Raw genomic sequence first — 18,055 nt, 5'->3', positions numbered from 1 at the left:
AGCGAACAATCTATTCTCATTCACATGCCAATTGCACACGCACACATCACAGTTAGGGCTTAGGCTTCAAACGCATCCATTTTGTCATTCATGTTATTGCAAAGCCTTTATTTTACATTATATTACAAATTATATACACAGAAACTGGTTTGTATTTGAACTATTACATTGAAACCAACTGATTGACAAACTCTAATTACCATAATCTATGCAATTGACCAATCAAATGTTACAAATGTATCACCATAAATCGGCAGGCAGTGTCACATGACATCACTTCCAGGTTCATGACTCATGGTGATATTGGACAGTTCCTTCATAAGTCATAGATTCACAGAATCACTACAATGCACATAGAGAGCTTCTGAAGAGCAAATCACACAGGCCAAGGAGGTTTTTGTTTATTTCAAATATATACTTTATTCATAAAAATATCTTGACAAGCACACATAGTTATTAAAGCAGTTCAATCCTGCACAGTAGCAAATGGAGAAACAAACCTCGGAGTGTGACTCTATCCAGCAAAGGCAAAACACGGCGACGTTATCCATGTACAGGGAGGCTGTGATCCGCAGGGCTCTGCTACCTGGAATAGCCACCCCTCTCAGGCTTGCATCCTTCCTGACGGACTCAGCAAAGGGCTCTATACAACACATAAACAGAGCAGGAGAGCGTGGGCAGCCAGACCTGACTCCAGACCTGATCCGGAACTTTCTGATTAACACTCATTGATTGAGACTGCACTAAAGATGTTGGCGTAGAGCACTTTTCTGGATTCCCACCCAAAGCCCATTTTGGAGAGCGCATCACGTCTCACATGTAGGTGTGTGACCTTCCGTAACACGCCTGTTCCTGGTCCAGGATGTTGAGGTAGGCCTCCTGCCTCTCCTGTCTTGCACATAGGCAGTCATACCCCTGAGGAGTGTGATGCCCTCAGAGATCACAGGGGTAGCATGGTGGCTCAGAGGTTAGCACTGTGGCCTCACAGCGCCAGGGACCCAGTTTCAATTCCAGCCTTGGGTGACTGTCCGTGTGGAATTTGCACATTCTCCCCGTGTCTTCGTGAGTTTCCTCCGGGTGCTCCGGTTTCCTCCCACAATGCAAAGATGTGCATGTTGGGTCAGGTCAGGTGAATTGGCCATGCTAAATCACCCATCGTATTAGGTGCATTAATCAGAGGGAAATGGGTCCTGGTGGGTTACACTACGGAGGGTCGGTGCGGACCGTTTTGGGCTGAAGGGCCTGTTGATAACGGAATAGTGCAGGTTAGATGGGCCTCAGATTGGTTTCACGCAACATCGAAGGCCAAAGGGTCTGTACTGCGCGGTAATGTTTTAGGTTCTGTCCTTACCGGTACGGCACAAGTTCGATCAGGATGAATCTCCGATCCCAGAATTCACCTGGACGGGCTGGCGATGACTCAAGACTGGATTTTGGAGCCTGCATGCAGAAGTGAAATTGGTGGCCAATTTGTAATTTCCGTCCTCTCCCCCTCCTGCTTATGGGTGAGGGTGATACTACCTTTCCCCGTGAATTTGCACATGGTAACTGACAGAAGCGTACACCACCAGCAGTCCTGAAGTCGCACAGGTCCGAATGCAACTCGGCTGGGAAACTGTCGCTTCCGGCAGTTTCATTCTTTTCGAGGGACTTAAGGGCCTCGGTCAACTAATCCAGAGATAATGGCTCATCCAGCCCCTAGCCCCTGCTGTGTGTAAGATCTCTCCGTGTTAGAGAACAGGACCGACTGGGAGGCTGCCCTGCCTGTGGGCTGTTTCTCATACAGTCTGGTATAAAACGATTTGCTGATCCTCAGGGTGTCAGACTGAGATGATATGACTGAGCCATCTTTCACCGTCAGGCTGCTGGTGCACTCGCTGGAAGGAGAAACACAAACACAGAATATCCTGTTCCACAACGTGGGCTCTGGAGCAAAAGAATCCCTCCAGTGAGGAAACAGGCCCTTCGGCCCAACAATGACCCGACAAAGAGCAACCCATACAGACCTGTTCCCCTATCCTGACTATATTTGCCCCTGACTAATGCATCTAACTTGCACATCCCCGATCACTATGGCCAATTCACCTAAGCTGCACATTTTTGTATGGTGGGAGGAAACCCAGAGGAATCCCACGCTGACACGGGGAGAACATAACATACAACTTTGCGAGGGACGTGTTGCTGGATGTTGTTTCCTTCTGGAGCTGTTCCACACTGCACCCAGCTGCCACAACAGCTTCATTGACTTTAGATTCTTGGGTGGAGGCTGAGTGAGTTACTGTACTACTGCTCGGGCAGTTGTGAAGGATCAGTATAGGCCCAGCCCTACTATTTCTCCCACTCAGAACTGACAACAAAGACAGAACCTTTCTTTTGAATTCACACAAAGCAACCACTCAGACTGCGTCCTCTTCCTCCAACTCTCCACACAAGAGAGAAGGAGCAATCATCAACAGCAAAGGGCAACTGCTAAAAGCAACACTCACTGCCAACTTCCTGCTCAGAAGAGAACACTATTAATCCTCCTCATGGTTGGTGAGACCACACACTCAAGAACCCATTTCTCTAGAAAAAAACTATAGAAATGATCCCTAAGAGTATAGTCTTAGCTAACAATCTACTCTCATTCACATGCCAATTGCACGCACACACATCACAGTTAGAGCTTAGGCTTCAAACGCATCCATTTTGTCATTCATGTTATTGCAAAGCCTTTATTTTACATTATATTACAAATTATATACACAGAAACTGGTTTGTGTTTGAACTATTACATTGAAACCAACTGATTGACAAACTCTAATTACCATAATCTATGCAATTGACCAATCAAATGTTACAAATGTATCACCATAAATCGGCAGGCAGTGTCACATGACATCACTTCCAGGTTCATGACTCATGGTGATATTGGACAGTTCCTTCATAAGTCATAGATTCACAGAATCACTTCAATGTACATAGAGACCCTCTGAAGAGCAAATCACACAGGCCCAGGAGGTTTTTGTTTATTTCAAATATATACTTTATTCATAAAAATATCTTGACACGCACACATAGTTATTAAAGCAGTTCAATCCTGCACAGTAGCAAATGGAGAAACAAACCTCGGAGTGTGACTCTATCCAGCAAAGGCAAAACACGGCGACGTTATCCATGTACAGGGAGGCTGTGATCCGCAGGGCTCTGCTACCTGGAATAGCCACCCCTCTCAGGCTTGCATCCTTCCTGACGGACTCAGCAAAGGGCTCTATACAACACATAAACAGAGCAGGAGAGCGTGGGCAGCCAGACCTGACTCCAGACCTGATCCGGAAACTTTCTGATTAACACTCATTGATTGAGACTGCACTAAAGATGTTGGCGTAGAGCACTTGGATAGGATTCTGGATTACCACCCAAAGCCCATTTTGGAGAGCGCGTCGCGTCTCACATGTAGGTGTGTGACCTTCTGTAAAACGCCTGCTCCTGGTCCGGGATGATGAGGCAGGCGTCCACCCTCTCCTGTCTTGGACATAGGCAGTCATACCCATGAGGAGTGCGAGGCCCTCAGAGATCATAGGGGCAGCATGGTGGCTCAGAGGTTAGCACTGTTGCCTCGCAGCGCCAGGGACCCAGGTTCGATTCCAGCCTTGGGTGACTGTCCGTGTGGAATTTGCACATTCTCCCCGTGTCTTCGTGAGTTTCCTCCGGATGCTCCGGTTTCCTCCCACAATGCAAAGATGTGCATGTTGGGTCAGGTCAGGTGAATTGGCCATGCTAAATCACCCATCGTATTAGGTGCATTAATCAGAGGGAAATGGGTCCTGGTGGGTTACACTACAGAGGGTCGGTGCAGACCTTTTTGGGCCGAAGGGCCTGTTGATAATGGAATAGTGCAGGTTAGACGGGCTTCAGATTAGTTTCACGCAACATCGAAGGCCAAAGGTACTGCGCAGTAATGTTTGAGATTCTGTCCTTACCGGTACGGCACAAGTTCGATCAGGATGAATCTCCGATTCCAGAATTCACCTGGACGGGTTGGTGATGACTCAAGACAGGATTTTGGAGCCTGCATGCAGAAGTGGCCTCGGAACACTTCAACCCCAGGGCATCAATGTGGACTTCAACAGCTTCCTCATTTCCCCTTCCCCCACCTCATCCTAGTTTCAAACTTCCAGTTCAGCACTGTACCCATGACTTGTCCGGACTTGTCCGACCTGCCCAGCTCCTTTTCCACCTATCCACTTGTTGGGGAGAATCTGCTATCGGGGTACCTACATTGGGGCTAGGGAGGGGAGCACCATTATTAAAGCAGACACTGGCAGATACCAGCTAAAACACAGCCATGTAAAGTAAACCCAGCCACTGCAGGACTGTCTGCCTGGGGCCACATTCCTGGGGGATTAGAACATGTCCGTCAGTTTCAGATCATCCTGTTACACTCTCATTGTTAATAAAGGAAACCGGTAACTATCGGATAGTGTAAATCGCACCGATACTACACTTGATTGATAAAGTACTCGCTAATGCCTCCGCTGACGTCAAACTCATTCGGGTCCTATGTTAAATGATAATATCTGTATATTCAACTATGGAGAACTATTGTGAACGCCCAGACAGCCAGACGCATGGCAATGAGGAAACCCTTCCAAACAATAAACTTTTAATTTACAAGATCGGAAACTGCCGAACCCAGGATGTCTACCCATTGTTCAGCACAGCAGGAGTTGGACAGGTATTTCGGGGCAGCCAATAGAGACACTAATCCATTCACAGACAGGTGAACCGACCAATGAAAGAGCCGAACAAGGGGAACCTGACCGGGAACTCGAGGAAGCGCAAAGTATAACTGCACCAGATCCGAAGGGAGAGACAGAACGCCTTCTCCAACGAATTTGCATGCTTTTGAATTCGTTGTATAGTGTATCAGTTTTGATTCTGTAATAAACGGTGTTTTTGCTCCAAACTCTAGCCGGTTTGATCTCTCCTTCCAACGAACACGTAGAGACGAGACCATTCGGTTTCCGTCTCAACAGATGGTGAGCCTGAACGTGGGAAGGGAAAGAGACGACCGCAATTTGGCCACATTGGCGGACCGGAGGGCAGACAAACTTTCGGCCGAACTTTTAAAAGGTGAGGAAGCGCCTGTTAAAGCAAAGACTTCCAGTAGGTAAATTTTTTCAGTTAGTCAGTCTTTGTCTGCTCCCTGATCCTCACCAACACAAACAATACTTTTAAATCAGTTTGGCAGCAACGTTGCAGAGTCCATACTGGTAAGCTATTTTTCTCACTTCTTCACTAATACCTGCCTGTTTTCGCGGTACTGAAGTGACTAATTGATCCAGGGCTAGCCTTAAGTTAATGCGCAGTTTTTGAGTTGAGTTAATGCGTGGATTTCGGATCCTGGACGCAGCTTTTTGAGTTTGAGTTTTACGCGTGGATTTCGGATCCTGGACGCGGTTTTTGAGTTAAGTTAATGCGTGGATTTCGGATCCTGGACGCAGCTTTTTGAGTTTGAGTTTTACGCGTGGATTTCGGATCCTGGACGCGGTTTTTGAGTTAAGTTAATGCGTGGATTTCGGATCCTGGACGCAGCTTTTTGAGTTTGAGTTTTACGCGTGGATTTCGGATCCTGGACGCGGTTTTTGAGTTGTTAATGCGTGGATTTCGGATCCTGGACGCAGCTTTTTGAGTTTGAGTTTTACGCGTGGATTTCGGATCCTGGACGCGGTTTTTGAGTTAAGTTAATGCGTGGATTTCGGATCCTGGACGCAGCTTTTTGAGTTTGAGTTTTACGCGTGGATTTCGGATCCTGGACGCGGTTTTTGAGTCAAGTTAATGCGTGGATTTCGGATCCTGGACGCAGTTTTTTGAGTTTGAGTTTTACGCGTGGATTTCGGATCCTGGACGCGGTTTTTGAGTCAAGTTAATGCGTGGATTTCGGATCCTGGACGCAGTTTTTTGAGTTTGAGTTTTATGCGTGGATTTCGGATCCTGGACGCGGTTTTTGAGTTAAGTTAATGCGTGGATTTCGGATCCTGGATGCAGTTTTTTGAGTTTGAGTTTTATGCGTGGATTTCGGATCCTGGACGCGGTTTTTGAGTCAAGTTAATGCGTGGATTTCGGATCCTGGACGCAGTTTTTTGAGTTTGAGTTTTACGCGTGGATTTCGGATCCTGGACGCGGTTTTTGAGTTAAGTTAATGCGTGGATTTCGGATCCTGGACGCAGTTTTTTGAGTTTGAGTTTTACGCGTGGATTTCGGATCCTGGACGCGGGTTTTTCAGTAAAGTTTATGCGTGGATTTCGGATCCTGGACGCAGCTTTCTGAGTTAAGGTACAAGCGTGGCTTACGGAGCCTGGACGCTTTCTGAAATTAATTAATACAGCGCTGACCGCACTTGACTGATTGGATCCTTTCTTTTTTAGTAAGCACTTTATCTCTGACAACTATCGATAGACACACTCGCTGCTAGCATCCTAAGGGGACAGAGGGCAGATCTCATCTACTGGATAGGGTTTACCTGCACAGGCGTTTGCCTTAGACCGGTTGTTAAGAGCAGAAATCTGCCACGCGAAGGTCAGGCTTTTGAAAAACGCACTGGTTTTAAAGCGGTACCCACCAGGTGAGATCCGTCATGGGGGACTTGAACTTTGGACCACCAAAAATGACCCAATTTCGACCATTACGCCCCGGAGTGCCCTGGTGGCACCTCACGGTTGGCACAGACGTAACTTGGCATGCCCATTTATTACTGGACAGTGTAACAGTGCACAAGACAGCACTGGATCAAGTGTTTAACCAAGCGCCCGCCCAAAAAGACCTGATATTGACTAGACTAAAAGAGACCTTCACAGATACGGCGCTAATGACCAAAATTTTAAACGGTCTCCTACTCTCGCCGTAGTATTCAGTGCGGCAAACAATAGCCCTAGGGAAACCCCCTACTGATTGGGCACCACCGACCGCCGATAAATCCCCGGAGTGGAAGACGAAACTGTTAGTTACATTCAACCCGCAGTGGCAAGGGGGCCACTGTACCTCCACCACAGCCCCAGTCATTTCGGACGCCCCTGCCAAACATGTCACTAAAACTGGGGACAAGGGACTGCGACAGTCTGGGACGAGAGTACGGACACACCGACAGTATGCGTGGATTGGCATGTATGTGGATGAAAACCAGTGTGGGGCCGGCCCAGTGAGAGAGGGAGTGAGTGAGTGAGTGCAGTGATTTTTAACAGACATGGCGAACGGAGGTGTCGCAGCAAATATTTCATCCCAGGTCTCGGTGTACAGTGGATCGTCGCCGACAGCCTGAGTGACGGAAAGGGACTGTGGGAAGCTGCCCAGCAGCCGAAAGCAGTTTTACTGCTGTCGGACTACGTGAGTGTTGTTCCCTACACTTAGCGGGTTGGGATTGATCACTTAATAGTCTGGGATTTTTCTCCATAGTCTCGTCTTGATTTTTAGGATTAAATACCGCTTGTTCCCCCGCTATCACTTTTAATTACTCTTATACTTGGAAAGGAATACCTGGATGTAGGGAGGGAGGGGGCGCAGGAAGGGATGGTGGAGTTTTTTATTTTAATAACACTACGGTTGTGGAATCCTAAGACGGTAAATCCCGGGGTGTCCTGTGCTCACCCTAGTTTTGGCGGGTCACCCTTCTCTGGGCGGGTCACCTTAGATCTTGGCGGGCTTTCTTGCTTTTGGCGCGAAGGCTCAGGTTGGGCGGGGCCAGCTGACTTTTGGCGCGAACGCTCAGTTGGGGCGGTGCCCGTTCGCTTTTGGCGTGAATGCTCCCTCTTGGTAGGATTGCACAGTCTAGAAGGGGCTGCTCGCCTGCGGACGTTCCGCCACCCTATTAGCTCAACTACCGCGCCACCACTACACCGATGGGTCCCTCAAGCGTCATTGCCCTACTCCATGGGATTACTCGATGAACAGGTCCACTTCAGTTACTGGGATGTCGATATGAATCATGCCTCTAACCACATTCTGTTTGACAGGTTGTACCTTTCACTATTAACTATAGCGTCCCGACCAACAACATGCGCATTGCCGCATCGCCATACTGTGCGTTTTCATTTACAATGTTCTGTATGTCCAGTGTTTGGCCATCCCACTGCCCAAATATCCCCCAACCCACTTGGTTTCTTTTTTTTTTCTTTCTCTCTCTTTTTCCCCCGCTGGTCACAGGCCTCAGGCCTCCAACTAGGACGTGCTACTCAGCACACAGCAGGGTGCTTGGCCCATCTCTCTTCCTCGCGGCCGCTCACTCACCTTTTTGTCCGCCAACATGATTGTTTAGGCCATCCCTTTTCCCCTCGTGTTCACAAAGTGCCAAGAATGAGGGGGGGCCCACCTACTCCTTCTTCCGTCTATGCCCTCCGAATTTTTCTGCCCCTTCTCACGAACCCATTTTTATCCTTTCTCCCAAGTCCACAGATTTTTTCTTTCGCTAAAGCATTATGGACGCTCATTTTAAAGCAATTTCCTCCTGCTACTTATCCCCCCCCCTCAAGTTTGCGGCTAGGGAGGGTTGAGCTACTCCTGCCACAGACACTGCCATTTCCAGTCCCTAAAGCAGGTATTGACAACCATGCGGGGTGAACATGCCAGCCAGTCTACCTGTCTGACGCTACACTCTCCAATGCGTTTAACATGCAACCTGTAACTGCCAGTCGGTACCAAACCTTCCCATTGAAATCTAGTACAGACTCCTCTTGCTGATTGTACTGCCCTATCCTACACCCCGCTCTCCATTTCCCACGCCGTGGTCACGCCCTTCATCGTCTCCTCCCAAACCTACACACTTTATGGTCACCGCCGGATCTGAGGTCGTCTCAGCTTTGTCCTTCACTCAGCCTGCATTGAATTCACCTGGTTCTCATTGAATTGAGGATCCGCTGATCCCTACGCTCCATCTCTTTCTGAGGTTTTACGCTCCCTGAGGTTTTCTACCAGGACACAGTAACTCATCTTCTGGCCTCATCTCTCCATTAGGGCAATTCACTCACTATGCTTCCACTGCCGTGTTCTGTGCCCCATCTTCTTTCCATAGTCTTATGCTCCCTGAGGTTTCCTACCAGGGTTCATCACGTCGTCTCCAAAAACTAAATGGCTTCTTTCCCCAATCTCACGCTCCCTGAGGTTTGCTACCAGGACTTTCCCCACTCTCATGCTCCCTGAGGTTTGCTACCAGGATTCCTCACGTCATCTCCAAATAATAAATGGTGCCACCGCCACTGCAAACTTAAAGGTTCCCGACCCCTCTGTTGCACTGTGGGCGCTCACACCTGCCTTTCATTTTTCTCTGTTACACTCCTGGCCAACGCTCTCTTTTGCCCTCCACCGCACCTACAGTATCGGCAGCACTTTGCCGTCGCCTTTTGCTTGAAGGCATTATACATACAATCGCCTCCCACAGGGATCAATACTCAGCTCCTGCCCAAATCCTTCAGTCTCTTCAACTGCGAGTAGTCCTCTCCAACTCATCTGTTCGTATCTTTTGCAAGGCGCTGGTTCGCGCTGAGAACAGCAGGGTCACCAGGTTCCTTTATGATTCTTTTCCCGGGGTATCTTTTAAAGGCTGTTACTTCCCTCAAACTGATCAAATCCTCAAGTGTCAAACGGAAGAATGTGCTACACAGACAATTTCTGTCCTGACCTGTCTGACCATCCTTTTATGATTCTCTCTCTCTCTCCTTTACACAGGGATGAAGTCCGATATGCCCGCAGCACCTGCGCATTCTCTTTTGTCTATGACACACGGCCCTTCACACACACAGATTCTTGCATACACAAGGATTATACTTGCACCTCTCGTTCTGTATCTCGTTTGGGGGGACAAGTCCCCTCAGGCAAACAGTCCAATTTCGTCCCACCGCAAATCTCCTAATTGCCCAGAGTTTTACATTGTCCCCCTCTCCATAATCATCATCATCATATCTTATACTGAGCTGGCTGGAAACACATAGGCCACCGCACGCACCACTTCTCTCATTGCTCCAGGTCAGCACAACCTAATATATCCCTAAAATCACTCGATGAGACACGACCTGATGGGGAGGTGCAGTCTGAGCTATGGCCCGACATGGGTCCGTTTCACTGATATCTTTGCTCTTCTTGTACTTTATTCTGCTGTCTAAACTCTTCATTGGGCCTTCTCTTGGGAGGTCCACCTTGTTAATCATGGACTCCGCTGTGAGCAGGCGAATAGCCGTCCAAGTAGGATTGTGCCTTTTTAGTTGGTGATTCAACTCCCTTTTCGTCTAAATTTGTCTTTATCCCTTGCGTAGTCGCCTTTTTCTGATATTACCCATATTCTGAGTTACAGTCGCGGTCCGCTCCAATATCCTACCCGTGTCTGGGGGCGACAATCCGCCCTGCCTGCAAAAGGGGGGGTCCCAGCTGCCTTGAGACTTATGCTGCGCCCCCGAGAGGTTAGGGGATCCCCTGCGCTGTGTCTTCCCTAACCACACAGTGGAAATTAACTGCTCTATTGGCCTGTTACCACAGGGTTGATGGAGATCCTCATCAATTCCACATTAATGACCCTTATCCTAAACGGTCTCCATGGGCCGCCACGGTATTTGGCTCATCAAACGATTGTGCTACGACAACTCCATTGGGTGAGCGCCCCGAGCACCGGCAGTTCCCCGGCGTGCTAATCGAAACTACTGTGCATTATCAAAGCGTACCGTTTGCCTTCCCCTATGCGGTCTATTGTGGTTCCCTTCTCGCTATCACCAATCCCACTTCCCTCTCGAGGGACTTACTCTATTTTTCGACACAGCTCTTGGCCAAATGTTTGTTACTCTTCAAACATTGCGTTTTTAATACATACAAGCGTCTGTGCTATCTCTCCGGTGCGTGTCGGCTCCCTCAATGGCTTTCTTTCGAATTCGTCTGATCCTGTTGTACTCATGACTAACTTTTCATCTTCATGTACGCCAAATGAAGCCTGGTTGTCCAAAGAGCCCCCACTTATTTATTTTGCCCGTTTAAATTGGGGATATGTGAATTGATCCTTCCATAACAGCGGGTGGGTGAGATGTACAGTGTGCCTTGGCAATTGAGACGCTGCTGTTCTCGCAAGCGGCCTTTGCGGACTGTCCAGTATTCCTGACTGGCCTCAGCCACCCTCGGAGGCCTCTGACCATGCTACCGAGCTGCCCACGCCTTTCCTTGGGGTGGTGAAATGGATGTTGGCATTGATTACTCAATGCAGCACGACTGGTTAGCCAATGACGGGTAAGATCCCTCGGGCGAGGGACAACCTAAGACAGGCACAGTCGCGCATTCACATCGGAACGCGTGGCCTCCGTTCGTCTCCATTTGATGAGATTTCTGCCTGCTTGCATCCGTCTCGGACGGTTGGACAGCACTGCTGCTCTCTGGAGCATACTGATCTATGGGACCATCGGGGCACAGTACAGTTTCACACTGGGTTTCACATCTCTAGCGGGTACCTAGCTGCTGGTACCAGGCTGTTCCTACTCCCTTTCCAAACTTACAACACCTATTTACATTTGCCGGCTCTTTGGACTACAGACTTGCGTTTACTAAATGACTCACTCATTCTAACGCACTCGCGTACATTTCGCCAGCTCTGAATGACTTATTGCAATGCTTGTCTAATCCTGTGCTTTTCGTTATTTCTGCAGACATTGCCTCAATTACTTCAACTATTAGTTTAGCTTAGCATGCAGCTGTGACTAATCTATTGCTTAATTGTGTAGCGGCGCGTTTTTCAGGGCACCCTTCATCCCCATATGACTGTCTCCTTAGAACCGGTGAGTCTGGTCGATACAACACCTGACACCGGTCGCCTCGTGGGGTTGCGTTCCTTATGGGATAAGGGGGTGTGGCCTCTTTCGAGGCCAAGGGAGGGAATGTTGGGGAGAATCTGCTATCGGGGTACCTACATTGGGGCTAGGGAGGGGAGCACCATTATTAAAGCAGACACTGGCAGATACCAGCTAAAACACAGCCATGTAAAGTAAACCCAGCCACTGCAGGACTGTCTGCCTGGGGCCACATTCCTGGGGGATTAGAACATGTCCGTCAGTTTCAGATCATCCTGTTACACTCTCATTGTTAATAAAGGAAACCGGTAACTATCGGATAGTGTAAATCGCACCGATACTACACTTGATTGATAAAGTACTCGCTAATGCCTCCGCTGACGTCAAACTCATTCGGGTCCTATGTTAAATGATAATATCTGTATATTCAACTATGGAGAACTATTGTGAACGCCCAGACAGCCAGATGCATGGCAATGAGGAAACCCTTCCAAACAATAAACTTTTAATTTACAAGATCGGAAACTGCCGAACCCAGGATGTCTACCCATTGTTCAGCACAGCAGGAGTTGGACAGGTATTTCGGGGCAGCCAATAGAGACACTAATCCATTCACAGACAGGTGAACCGACCAATGAAAGAGCCGAACAAGGGGAACCTGACCGGGAACTCGAGGAAGCGCGAAGTATAACTGCACCAGATCCGAAGGGAGAGACAGAACGCCTTCTCCAACGAATTTGCATGCTTTTGAATTCGTTGTATAGTGTACCAGTTTTGATTCTACGGCCAATTCACCTAAGCTGCACATTTTTGGATGGTGGGAGGAAACCAGCACACCCGGAGGAATCCCACGCTGACACGGGGAGAACATAACATACAACTGTGCGAGGGACGTGTTGCCGGATGTTGCTTCCTTCTGGAGCTGTTCCACACTGCACCCAACTGCCACAACCCCTCCAACTGCCACAACCCCTTGATTGACTTTAGATCCTTGGGTAGAGGCTGAGTGAGTTACTGCACATGGTAACTGACACTTTTGAAGGACCAGTATAGGCACAGCACTACTATTTAGCTTACCCAGAACTAACAACAAAGACAAAACCTTCCTTTTGAGCTCCTACAAACCAACCACTCAGACTGCGTCCTCTTCCTCCAACTCTCCCCACAAGAGAGAAGGAACAATCATCAATGGCAATGGGCAACTAGTGAAAGCAACACTCACTGCCAACTTCCTGCTCAAAAGAGAACACTATTAATCCTCCTCATGGTTGGTGAGACCACACACTCAAGAACCCATTTCTCTAGGAAAAAACTATAGAAATGATCCCTAAGAGTATAGTCTTAGCTAACACTCTACTCTCATTCACATGCCAATTGCACGCACACACATCACAGTTAGGGCTTAAGCTTCAAACGCATCCATTTTGTCATTCATGTTATTGCAAAGCCTTTATTTTACATTATATTACAAATTATATACACAGAAACTGCTTTGTGTTTGAACTATTACATTGAAATCAACTGAATGACAAACTCTAATTACCATAATCTATGCAATTGACCAATCAAAAGTTACAGATGCATCACCATAATTCAGCATGCAGTGTCACATGACATCACTTCCAGGTTCATGACTCATGGTGATATTGTACAGTTCCTTCATAAGTCATAGATTCACAGAATCACTTCAATGTACATAGAGACTCTCTGAAGAGCAAATCACACAGGCCCAGGAGGTTTTTGTTTATTTCAAATATATACTTTATTCATAAAAATATCTTGACACGCACACATAGTTATTAAAGCAGTTCAATCCTGCACAGTAGCAAATGGAGAAACAAACCTCGGAGTGTGACTCTATCCAGCAAAAGCAAAACACGGCGACATTATCCATGTACAGGGAGGCTGTGATCCGCAGGGCTCTGCTACCTGGAATAGCCACCCCTCTCAGGCTTGCATCCTTCCTGACGGACTCAGCAAAGGGCTCTCTCCAACATATAAACAGAGCAGGAGAGCGTGGGCAGCCAGACCTGACTCCAGACCTGATCCGGAAACTTTCTGATTCACACTCATTGATTGAGACTGCACTAAAGATGTTGGCGTAGAGCACTTGGATACGATTATGGATTCCCACCCAAAGACCATTTTGGAGAACGCGTCGCGTCTCACATGTAAGTGTGTGACCTTCTGTAAAACGCCTGCTCCTGGTCCGGGATGATGAGGCGTCCACTCTCTCCTGTCTTGGACATAGGCAGTCATACCCCTGAGGAGTGCGAGGCCCTCAGAGATCATAGGGGCAGCATGGTGGCTCAGAGGTTAGCACTGTTGCCTTGCAGCGCCAGGGACCCAGGTTTGATTCCAGCCTTGGGTGACTGTCCGTGTGGAATTTGCACATTCTCCCCGTGTCTTCGTGAGTTTCCTCCGGGTGCTCCGGTTTCCTCCCACAATGCAAAGATGTGCATGTTGGGTCAGGTCAGGTGAATTGGCTACGCTAAATCACCCATCGTATTAGGTGCATTAATCAGAGGGAAATGGGTCCTGGTGGTTACACTACGGAGGGTCGGTGCAGACCTTTTTGGGCCGAAGGGCCTGTTGATAATGGAATAGTGCAGGTTAGATGGGCTTCAGATTAGTTTCACGCAACAGCGAAGGCCAAAGGGTCTGTACTGCGCGGTAATGTTTTAGGTTCTGTCCTTACCGGTACGGCACAGGTTCGATCAGGGTGAATCTCCGATCCCAGAAATCACCTGAACTGGTTGGCGATGACTCAAGACAGGAGTTTGGAGCCTGCATGCAGAAGTGGCCTCGGAACACTTCAACACCAGGGCATCAATGTGGACTTCAACAGCCTCCTCATTTCCCCTTCCCCCACCTCATCCTAGTTTCAAACTTCCAGTTCAGCACTGTACCCATAATTTGTCCGACCTGCCTAGCTCCTTTTCCACCTATCCACTCCACCCTCTCCTCCCTGACCTATCACCTTCATCTCCCCCACTGACCCATTGTACTCTATGCTACTCTCTCCCCACCCTACCCTCCTCTAGCTCATCTCTCCATGCTTCCAGCTCACTGCCTTTATTCCTGATGAAGGGTTTTTGCCCGAAATGTCGATTTCGCTGCTCGTTCGATGCTGCCTGAACTCCTGTGCTCTTCCAGCACCACTGATCCAGAATCTGGTTTCAGGCATCTGCAGTCATTGTTTTTACCAATTTGTAATTTCCGTCCTCTCCCCCTCCTGCTTATGGGTGAGGGTGATACTACCTTTCCCCGTGAATTTGCACATGGTAACTGACAGAAGCGTACACCACCAGCAGTCCTGAAGTCGCACAGGTCCGAATGCAACTCGGCTGGGAAACTGTTTCATTCTTTTCAAAGGACTTGAGGGCCTCGGTCAACTCATCCAGAGATAATGGCTCATCCAGCCCCTAGCCCCTGCTGTGTGTAAGATCTCTCCGTGTTAGAGAACAGGACCGACTGGGAGGCTGTGCTGCCTGTGGGCTGTATATCATACAGTCTGGTATAAAACGATTTGCTGATCCTCAGGGTGTCAGACTGAGATGATATGACTGAGCCATCTTTCACCGTCAGGCTGCTAGTGCACTCGCTGGAAGAAGAAACACAAACACAGCTTATCCTGTTCCACAACGTGGGCTCTGGAGCAAAAGAATCCCTCCAGTGCAGAAACAGGCCTTTGGCCCAACAATGACCTGACGAAAAGCAACCCTTACAGACCTGATGCCCTACCCTATATTTGCCCCTGACTAATGCATCTAACTTGCACATCCATGATCACAATGGCCAATTCACCTAAGCTGCACATTTTTGGTTAGTGGGAGGAATCCCACGCTGACACGGGGAGAACATAACATACAACTTTGTGAGGGATGTGTTGCCGGATGTTGTTCCCCTCTGGAGCTGTTCCACACTGCACCCGACTGCTACAACACCTTGATTGACTTTAAATTCTTGGGTAGAGGCTGAGTGAGTTAGTGTATTCCTGTACTGGTGGTTTTGAAGGAACGGCATTACTCCAGCCTTGCCATTTAGCTGACTCAGAACCAATAACAAAGACAGAACCTTTCCCTTGAGCTCCTATAAACCAACCACTCAGACTGTGTTCTCTTCCTCCAACTCTCCACACAAGAGAGAAGGAACAATCATCAATGGCAATAGGCAACTGCTGAAAGCAACACTCACTGCCAACTTCCTGCTCAGAAGAAAACACTATTAATCCTCCTCATGGTTGGTGAGACCACACACTCAAGAACCCATTTCTCTAGGAAAAAACTATAGAAATGATCCCTAAGAGTATAGTCTTAGCTAACACTCTACTCTCATTCACATGCCAATTGCACACACACACATCACAGTTAGGGCTTAGGCTTCAAACGCATCCATTTTGTCATTCATGTTATTGCAAAGCCTTTATTTTACATTATATTACAAATTATATACACAGAAACTGGTTTGTGTTTGAACTATTACATTGAAACCAACTGATTGACAAACTCTAATTACCATAATCAATGCAATTGACCAATCAAATGTTACAAATGTATCACCATAAATCAGCAGGCAGTGTCACATGACATCACTTCCAGGTTCATGACTCATGGTGATATTGGACAGTTCCTTCATAAGCCATAGATTCACAGAATCACTTCAATGTACATAGAGACCCTCTGAAGAGCAAATCACACAGGCCCAGGAGGTTTTTGTTTATTTCAAATATATACTTTATTCATGAAAATATCTTGACAAGCACACATTGTTATTAAAGCAGTTCAATCCTGCACAGTAGCAAATGGAGAAACAAACCTCGGAGTATGACTCTATCCAGCAAAGGCAAAACACGGTGACGTTATCCATGTACAGGGAGGCTGTGATCCGCAGGGCTCTGCTACCTGGAATAGCCACCCCTCTCAGGCTTGCATCCTTCCTGACGAACTCAGCAAAGGGCTCTATACAACATATAAACAGAGCAGGAGAGCGTGGGCAGCCAGACCTGATCCGGAAACTTTCTGATTAACACTCATTGATTGAGACTGCACTAAAGATGTTGGCGTAGAGCACTTGGATACGATTATGGATTCCCACCCAAAGCCCATTTTGGAGAGCGCGTCGCGTCTCACATGTAGGTGTGTGACCTTCTGTAAAACGCCTGCTCCTGGTCCGGGATGATGAGGCAGGCGTCCACCCTCTCCTGTCTTGGACATAGGCAGTCATACCCCTGAGGAGTGCGAGGCCCTCAGAGATCATAGGGGCAGCATGGTTTCTCAGAGGTTAGCACTGTTGCCTCGCAGCGCCAGGGACCCAGGTTCGATTCCAGCCTTGGGTGACTGTCCGTGTGGAATTTGCACATTCTCCCCGTGTCTTCGTGAGTTTCCTCTGGATGCTCCGGTTTCCTCCCACAATGCAAAGATGTGCATGTTGGGTCAGGTCAGGTGAATTGGCCATGCTAAATCACCCATCGTATTAGGTGCATTAATCAGAGGGAAATGGGTCCTGGTGGGTTACACTACGGAGGGTCGGTGCAGACCTTTTTGGGCCGAAGGGCCTGTTGATAATGGAATAGTGCAGGTTAGACGGGCTTCAGATTAGTTTCACGCAACATCGAAGGCCAAAGGTACTGCGCGGTAATGTTTTAGGTTCTGTCCTTACCGGTACGGCACAAGTTCGATCAGGATGAATCTCCGATCCCAGAATTCACCTGGACAGGTTGGCGATGACTCAAGACAGGATTTTGGAGCCTGCATGCAGAAGTGGCCTCGGAACACTTCAACCCCAGGGCATCAATGTGGACTTCAACAGCTTCCTCATTTCCCCTTCCCCCACCTCATCCTAGTTTCAAACTTCCAGTTCAGCACTGTACCCATGACTTGTCCGGACTTGTCCGACCTGCCCAGCTCCTTTTCCACCTATCCACTCCACCCTCTTCTCCCTGACCTATCACCTTCATCTCCCCCACTCACCCATTGTACTCTATGCTACTCTCTCCCCACCCTACCCTCCTCTAGCTCATCTCTCCATGCTTCCAGCTCACTGCCTTTATTCCTGATGAAGGGCTTTTGCCCGAAATGTCGATTTCGCTGCTCGTTGGATGCTGCCTGAACTCCTGTGCTCTTCCAGCACCACTGATCCAGAATCTGGTTTCAGGCATCTGCAGTCATTGTTTTTACCAATTTGTAATTTCCGTCCTCTCCCCCTCCTGCTTATGGGTGAGGGTGATACTACCTTTCCCCGTGAATTTGCACATGGTAACT

General features: G+C 48.2%; 3 non-coding genes across 3 annotated transcripts; all 3 read right to left on the bottom strand.

The window, feature by feature from the left end:
- Nucleotides 1–2,391: 2,391 nt before the first annotated feature.
- Nucleotides 2,392–2,607, bottom strand: LOC132820542 (small nucleolar RNA U3). The gene has a single exon (XR_009645207.1). It is a non-coding gene; the product is annotated as a small nucleolar RNA U3 (small nucleolar RNA).
- Nucleotides 2,608–12,919: 10,312 nt separating this feature from the next.
- On the bottom strand, nucleotides 12,920–13,135 carry LOC132820549 (small nucleolar RNA U3). Its single transcript, XR_009645213.1, has one exon. It is a non-coding gene; the product is annotated as a small nucleolar RNA U3 (small nucleolar RNA).
- A 2,759-nt stretch (nucleotides 13,136–15,894) lies between these two features.
- LOC132820544 (small nucleolar RNA U3) lies at nucleotides 15,895–16,110 on the bottom strand. Its single transcript, XR_009645209.1, has one exon. It is a non-coding gene; the product is annotated as a small nucleolar RNA U3 (small nucleolar RNA).
- Nucleotides 16,111–18,055: the final 1,945 nt, after the last annotated feature.

The sequence above is a fragment of the Hemiscyllium ocellatum genome, chromosome 11, assembly GCF_020745735.1.
Source record: "Hemiscyllium ocellatum isolate sHemOce1 chromosome 11, sHemOce1.pat.X.cur, whole genome shotgun sequence".
Classification (NCBI taxonomy): Eukaryota; Metazoa; Chordata; class Chondrichthyes; order Orectolobiformes; family Hemiscylliidae; genus Hemiscyllium; species Hemiscyllium ocellatum.
The sequence above is the reverse complement of the archived record's forward strand: the minus strand, read 5'-3'. Positions and strand labels throughout refer to the sequence as shown.